The sequence below is a fragment of the Cervus elaphus genome, chromosome 5, assembly GCF_910594005.1.
Source record: "Cervus elaphus chromosome 5, mCerEla1.1, whole genome shotgun sequence".
Lineage (NCBI taxonomy): Eukaryota > Metazoa > Chordata > Mammalia > Artiodactyla > Cervidae > Cervus > Cervus elaphus.
In genome coordinates, this window is record NC_057819.1 from 115536444 (window position 1) to 115543678 (window position 7235).

Below are 7235 nucleotides of genomic sequence, written 5' to 3' on the forward strand. Positions count from 1 at the left end.
CCCGGCCCACAGCACCAGGGTTTCTATAAGGGTGGGTGGCACCTGGGGTCACGGCCTCACCTGACCCTGCCTCGGCTCCTGGCTCCGTGACTCCATGCTGCCCTGGGTTTTCCCTCTCTCCTGTGGGAGGGAAAGGGTGGGGGTGGTGATCTGTTTCACACCTTCTCAGGGAACCCTAATAACCTGCCGGCCACATTAGCTCTGAGGCCCCCTCTGGACATGCCCGGCAGGAGTCAGCCCTCAACTAGCAAACACTAGGGAGAAACAGTGACTTTGCCAGACACTTCTCTGAGCCGTCATCTCCTGGTGGGAAGCTCGGTTCTAAGAAAACCTAACGTGGGCCCGTTTTCAGCCATCCCCCTCTCTTCTGCCACTAGAGGTGCCCGCCCCTCTGTGCCCCAAGATGGGTGTGAGTTTGTGAGTATCTAGCACCAGACAGACATGTCATATACAAATACACACACACACACACATATATAGAAATATGGACATGCTTTTTTTAACTCCACTTACCCACAACCCCACTTGCTCCAGGCCTTATCCCTCTCCGGCCCCTCCCCCAAGCCTCCTGGCACACCCCGCACCCCCGAAACTGGTCCTGTTGTTCAGTCACCAAGTCATGTGCGACTCTTCCTTGACCCCATGGACTGCAGCACACCAGGGTTCTCTGTCCCTCACCATCTCCCAGAAAGTTTCCAAGGTCATGTCCAGTGAATCGGTGATGCCACCCAACCCTCTCATCCTCTGTCACCCTCTACTCCTTCTGCCTTCAATCTCTCCCAGCATCAGGGTCTCTTCCAAGGAGTCAGCTCTTCGCATCAGGTGGCCATAGTATTGGAGCTTCAGCTTCAGCACCAGTCCTTCCGAGGAGAATTCGGGGTGGATTTCCTTCAAGATGGACTGGTTTGATCCCCTCGCAGTCCAAGGGACTCTCAGGAGTCTTCTCCTGCACCACAGTTCCAAAGCATCAGTTCTTCGGCCTCTGCCTTCTTTATGGTCCAGCTCTCACCACCGTACATGACTCCTGGAAGGACTGTAGCCTGGACCATATGCACCTCTGTTGACAAAGGGATGTCTTTGCTTTTTAACACACTGTCTAGGTTTGTCATAGCTTTCCTGCCAAGAAGTAACCGTCCTCTGATTTCCTGGCTGCAGTCACCCTCCTCAGTGATTTTAGAGTCCAAGAGGAGGAAATCTGTCACTGCTTCCACCTTTCCCCCCTCTATTTGCCAGGAAGTGATGGAACCAGATGTCATGATCTTAGTGTTGTTGTTTTTTTTTTCCTTCTGAATATTGAGGTGTTTTTCTTCAAAATCGCTTATGTATTTATTCTTGGCTGCGCTGGGTCCTTGTTGACACATGTAGGCTCTCTCTAGTCGGGAGCGTGGGCTACTCTCTACTTGTGGCTTATGGGCTCTAGAGTGCGGGCTCAGTAGTTGTGTCACAGGGGCTTAGTTGCCCCAGGGCCTGTGGCATCTTCCTGGACCAGGGATTGAACAAATGTCCCCTGCATTGGCAAGCAGGTTCTTAACCACCGGGCCACCAGGAAGTCCAATGTTGAGTTTTAAGCCGGCTCTTTCACTCTCCTCCTTCACCCTCAGCAAGAGGCTCTTTAGTTTCTCTTCCCCTTCTGCCACTAGAGTGGTATCAGCCGCAGATCTGAGGCTGTCGATGTTTCTCCTGGCAATCCTGGTTCCCGCTTGTAGCTCACCCGGCCCGGCATTTCGCATGATGTGCTTGCGAAACAGTTAAACAGACAGGGTACAAGAAACAGCCTGTCGTACTCCTTTCTCAATTTTGACCCAGTCAGTTGTTCCATAGAAGGTTCTGACTGTTGCTTCTTGACCCGCATGCAGGTTTCCCAGGATACAGGTAAGATGGTCTGGTATTCCCATCTCTTTGAGTTTTCCACAGTTTGTTATGATCCACACAAAGGCTTTAGCCGACTCAACGAAACAGAGGTAGAGGTTTTTCTGGATTTCCCTTGCTTTCTCTAGGATCCAGCGAATGCTGGCAATTTGATCTCTGTTTCCTCTGTCTTTTCTAAACTCAGTTTGGACATCTGGACGTTCTCGGTTCACCGAGAACCAGCTTGGAGGATTTTGAGCATAACCTTGCTAGTTCAGGAGATGAGTGCAATTGTCTGGTGGTACCTGGGGAGATTGCCACAGCGGCTGCTTTTACCACCACACTGTCTGGTGCACTTAGACCAGCACCCCAGCTAGATCTTGGTCGAATGCAGGAATCAACGGAAATGGACGAAAGAAGGTAAGGTGGGGAAGTCGTTCTGGTTCATACATGATTTGAACTTTGTGATGACCTGAACAGCCTATCTTGTGTATCCAAAAGACACAGTGGTTCTTACTTTAGGCCCTCTTCTCTTCTACGTAATAAAACCTCCAAGTAATAATACAACTTCTTCAGTGGCACAGACCTCATCAGTCAGCCACCTGTATAAATGAAATCCCAATACAACCAACACACAGACTGCATTTAAAGCCCATCATTTTAACGTAGACTCCAGGTAGATCTCAGTGGCTTTCACTGGAAACTGCCTGAAGTTCAGAAAACATGTACACAGAAGAAATGTTAGAGGCAGCAAAGGAAGGCAGTCGGTAGAGACATAACATCTCATTCCTGACTGAGAATGCAGAGTAGAAAGAACTGACTTCAGAGAGCTTGAGGTTTGAGAGAATCCCACAGATCTGCACTTAAGGTGAGGTTATGAAATAAAGAACTTCTTAAAGAATTGGATATGGCTTAAGTTTCAGAAAAATGAAAGAATGTGGAAAAGAAAATAACAAAAGTAAGTGAGTTTTAAGTCTGGGCTTTGATATTTTACCCCACTGAACTTACTTATTCTTCCCCCTGCAATTATCAGGATAACTTGCTAAGCATGTAAGCAAACTGGAAAAAAAAAAAAAAAAGAGGTAACACACCAAGAAAGAACAAGAAAGAGCTAGTTTCTGACTTTGGGCACTTCTGTAGGTTCCCCCGAGGGGGTGCACCGTTCCTGGAGGTACTGCAATACCAGGTCGATGCGTGGAGTGGACGGAGCAAGCTCCTATTCCAACTCCCTGCTCCAAAAATCCATTTAATATATTGTCCTCGGATAGAGGACGTATCAGATATTAAACTGATAAGAACAGATACTACACTTGATCTTAGCCAAAAGGCCGAGAAGCGATACCGCCGCACCGCCCGTCGCTGTCACCGTCCTGCTGTCGAGCATGTTGCACTCAGTGTGACCCGGGTCTCCGCTCACTCCAGGGCGCCCTGCCTTTGCCTCGTTGACAGTGCTATGGCGCCACTACACCAGACTCTCGAGCAGGCTTCATCCTCCACATTGTAAAAGAGAAATTCCGCATCTGCTGTAGCTTCGTCGTTCTCGGGCAGAAGCGCCGTCTCGAATCTGCATGCCCCGCCCTCTGTCGCCAGGAAGGCGTGGCTCCGGCGGGACCGCAGCGCCCTGGGGACGGCCTCGGGGCTGCGGCTGGGGAGCTCCTCCTTGGTGCTGGGGGAGAGGAGAGACCCGACCGGAGGGGGTGCGGGGTGGGCGGCGAGAGGGACCTGTGAGAGGAGCTGTTGGCCGAGAGTTTTCCTGAAGACAAGGTCGCAAGACTGACTCGCTCGAAACGGCCGGGCTGCCGTGTGTTACACAGGCCTCCGCCTGCGGAGAGAGGGGCTTCGTAGGGTCGGGTGTCTGGAGGGGGCTTCCCTGCCAGGCGGAAGGCGGATGGCCCACAGCGGGGAAGGGAGGGGGCGTGTGGATGCGGAGGGCGGGGCCGGGCCGCGGGAGGGGTTCACTCCAACTCCAGCGCCCGCGTCCTTCGGTGCTTTAGGAACCAAACCGATCCCGGGCTTCCTACCGAAAGCTCCCTCCGCCTAGGACCTCGTTTCCCTGCGCCTCCTCCTCAGCTGTGGGTTTCGCTGGTGGCTCAGATTGTCAAGAATCCGCCTGCAATACAGGAAACATGGGTTCGATTCCTGGGTCGGAAAGATCCCCTAGAGGAGGAAATGGAAACCCATGACTGTGTTCTTGCCTAGGAAATCCCATGGACGCAGGAACCTGGCGGGTCACAGGGTCCCAAACTGTCGGACACTGCTTAGCGAGTAAACAACAGGAAATATTCTGTTGATCTGTGTTGTCACAGCCACTAGATACATGCAGCCAGGGAACTCTGAGCTGGTGGTTCCTCCCAATTCAGAGGTACTGAAAGTGGAAAAGACACATGGGATTTCAAAGACTTACTATTAAAAATTGTAACATAAAAAAAATTGTAACATATCTCTGTAATGTTGATATTAATTACATATTGAAATAATATTTTAGATATCTGATTTTGTATGGGGTGGGCGATGTGCCCCAGGGTTTGAAAGAACACTGAGGAGGGATGGGATGGAACTCTCCCTGCCTTGTCATTGAAAGGATAGAGCTCTAACCACTGACCACTGAAGAATTTTGAAATAACTTGAATTAAAGAACATATTAAACTTAATTTCACCCACTTCTGTTTATTTTTTTATCTGCCTAAGAATGTTTGCATTTACCTGCAGGAAGGAATTCCCTGGTGGATCAGTGGTTAGGCCTCAGTGTTTTCAGTGTGGGAGTCCAGGTTCTATCCTTGGTTGGAGGACTGGGATCCCAAAAGCCACACAGTGTGGCCAAATGAAAAAAAAAAACAAAAAACAAAACCAGTTATGTGTGTGCCTCATATATTTCTTGAAAGCACTGTTACAGATGGAAGTGCTGAGAGGCTAAGCATCTTGCCCAATGTGAAAAGAAGTAAGGATTTGCATTCAAGAATCCTGCTAACCACTGGAGCTTCAGGTTTTTTAAACTGGGGGTCCTGATATTTTAATTGGGGATGATAAGAATGCCTCTCTGATGAGGGTACTTGTGAAGCTACACGAGGAAATGCAGCACATCGGAATGTCTTAATGAGTATATCCTAGGGAAAGTCACTTCTTGCCTGTAAAATAGAAATGATTCCGTTTGGAATCTTGTGAACGATCTACACCTACTCACCCTGAGCCCTCCTAGTTCACATCCCCCTCTCCCTGGTCTTGTATTTCTGTTGACTGCCAAGTGGCTTTGGCACCCATGATACTCACATGGCATAGATACACATGTAGATATGGACACAGACACATAGAATGTAGGTATATTCACAAACATACAGCCGTTAGCGCTGTATTGTCTTTCACCTTGATGGGAAATCTGTTGTTTGCTGATCTATTCTCAGCACCTATGATAGTGCTCTGAATGTACTTGATTTTTGATGAATATGTGTTGAATGACTGGATGAGGGTCCAGTGAGACAATGTATACTGTGCTTAGGCTGGGTCTGACAAAGTCTTCAAATTTCTGAATCAGAAATTTTGAAAGAAGGCCTCAGCTCTGTGTATATCAGGTCCTCCAGATGATTCTGACAAACTCCCAAATTTGAGAATGCACCTATTTGTGTGAGCCAAACAACATGGGTGACTTGACAGAAATCCATGAAGTCAAGAGGCTGAATCAGGGTCTTCCCCGTGGTCCAGTGGTTAAGTATCCGCGTCCCAGTGCAGGGGACACAGTTTGATTCCTGGTCCAGAACTAAGATTCCCCCATGCATGGGGGTAAGTCAGTCTGAGTGGCTCTGGAGCCTGTGTGTCACAACTAAAACCCGAAAGAGCCGGAAAGTAAATACATTTTTTAAAGAGCTGAATCAAACATGTAAGGTCTCTGGGGATTGGCCCCTGTTGTGAAAGCTCTAAAGATTCCATCAGCTCTGATAACTGGCAAACTACTAGTTCCCCGCACAGCGTGAGCCTGGCTCTCTCCCCTCAGCTCACCTCTCTGTCTCTCTGGTGAGCTTGTTCCTCCCCCCTCGCAGCTGCTGTCTGTTGCTCCCTGGGACTGTCACCCTCTTGGGGCTCTGGCTGCTGTTTCTTGCTGATCACCCAAGGCCCCTCCTGAGGCCAAGGTCTCCCCTAGTGCCAGTCTCCTGTGCAGATGGATGCTGGAATCTGTCCCGGGTGGATCTGTCTCCTAAGACACCACAACCTGCTGCACCTGCCTCTTCACAACCTTCTCCTCCCTCCAGCCTCCTCCCGCCTCTGCCTTCCCAACACCAGCTATTAGGCCCTCAGTAAAAGCATAAGAAATGTCACTGAAATCAGATTTCCTGCTCAGAAAATATTCATGTACATCTGATCAGTATCAGTATCAGTTCAGTCGCTCAGTCGTGTCTGACTTTGCGACCCCATGAACCGCAGCACGCCAGGCCTCCCTGTCCATCACCAATTCCTGGAGTCCACCCAAACCCATGTCCATTGAGTTGGTGATGCCATCCAACCGTCTCATCCTCTATTGTCCCCTTCTCCTCCTGCCCTCAATCTTTCCCAGCATCAGGGTCTTTTCAAATAAATCTGCTCTTTGCATCAGGCGGCCAAAGTATTTTAATTTCAGCTTCAGCATCAGTCCTTCCAATGAATAGTCAGGACTGATTTCCTTTAGGATGGACTGGTGCCCGGGTCCAGCCTCGGCAGGATCCAGGGGGTACCCTCCGGATGAACGGCGTCAGCGAGAGAAGACACGTGAGACCAGCCTTGATAGGGCCAAGTCTGCAAGGGAGAGAGAGAGAAAGAGAGAGTGACCAGACGGGGGTGTTTGCAGGGTCTGGCAGGGTCTGGCAATGCTTTATTTTTTACCGTAGCTTTTATACCCTAATTTAGTACATTTCTAAGGGGAAGATAGTTTAACATTACATCAGCTTGTTCTTCACAAAACCAGGGTGTTTTCTGCATACTTCTTTGTTTATGAGGGTCTTGTACATTATCTTCTGGCCTTGGGGCCTATTAACATTTTATGCAGGTCAGGTGAATGTAAACCTATTTTCCGTTTCTATGGTGACCTTAACTGAAAGGTAGCAGTCCAATAGGGCAACAGTACAGAGTAGAAGTATAACCTTGTTAACATAAAAATTAACCCTCTGCAGAAGTTGTCAGTTGAGTTTATCTAAGAAGTTTACCCCACACTGACTCTGCGACTTTGGTGAGGCAGCCTCTGCCTAGCACTCCTGGCTGACAATTAACAACCATCTCATTGTTACCACACTAGGGCTAAGCTCTTATTTTTCTAGATCTATAACTATATTAACAATCGTTTCTATAACACAACCTTAGCACATTAAGAGCAAGAACACAGGGGAGGGATGAGCAGGGACAGGCGGCGGCAGACAGGAAGTAAA

At 49.0% G+C, this 7235-nt stretch overlaps 1 non-coding gene across 1 annotated transcript; it reads right to left on the reverse strand.

The window, feature by feature from the left end:
• Positions 1–2997: 2997 nt before the first annotated feature.
• On the reverse strand, positions 2998–3188 carry LOC122695959. Its single transcript, XR_006341682.1, has one exon. It is a non-coding gene; the product is annotated as a U2 spliceosomal RNA (small nuclear RNA).
• Between the last annotated feature and the right edge of the window lie 4047 nt (positions 3189–7235).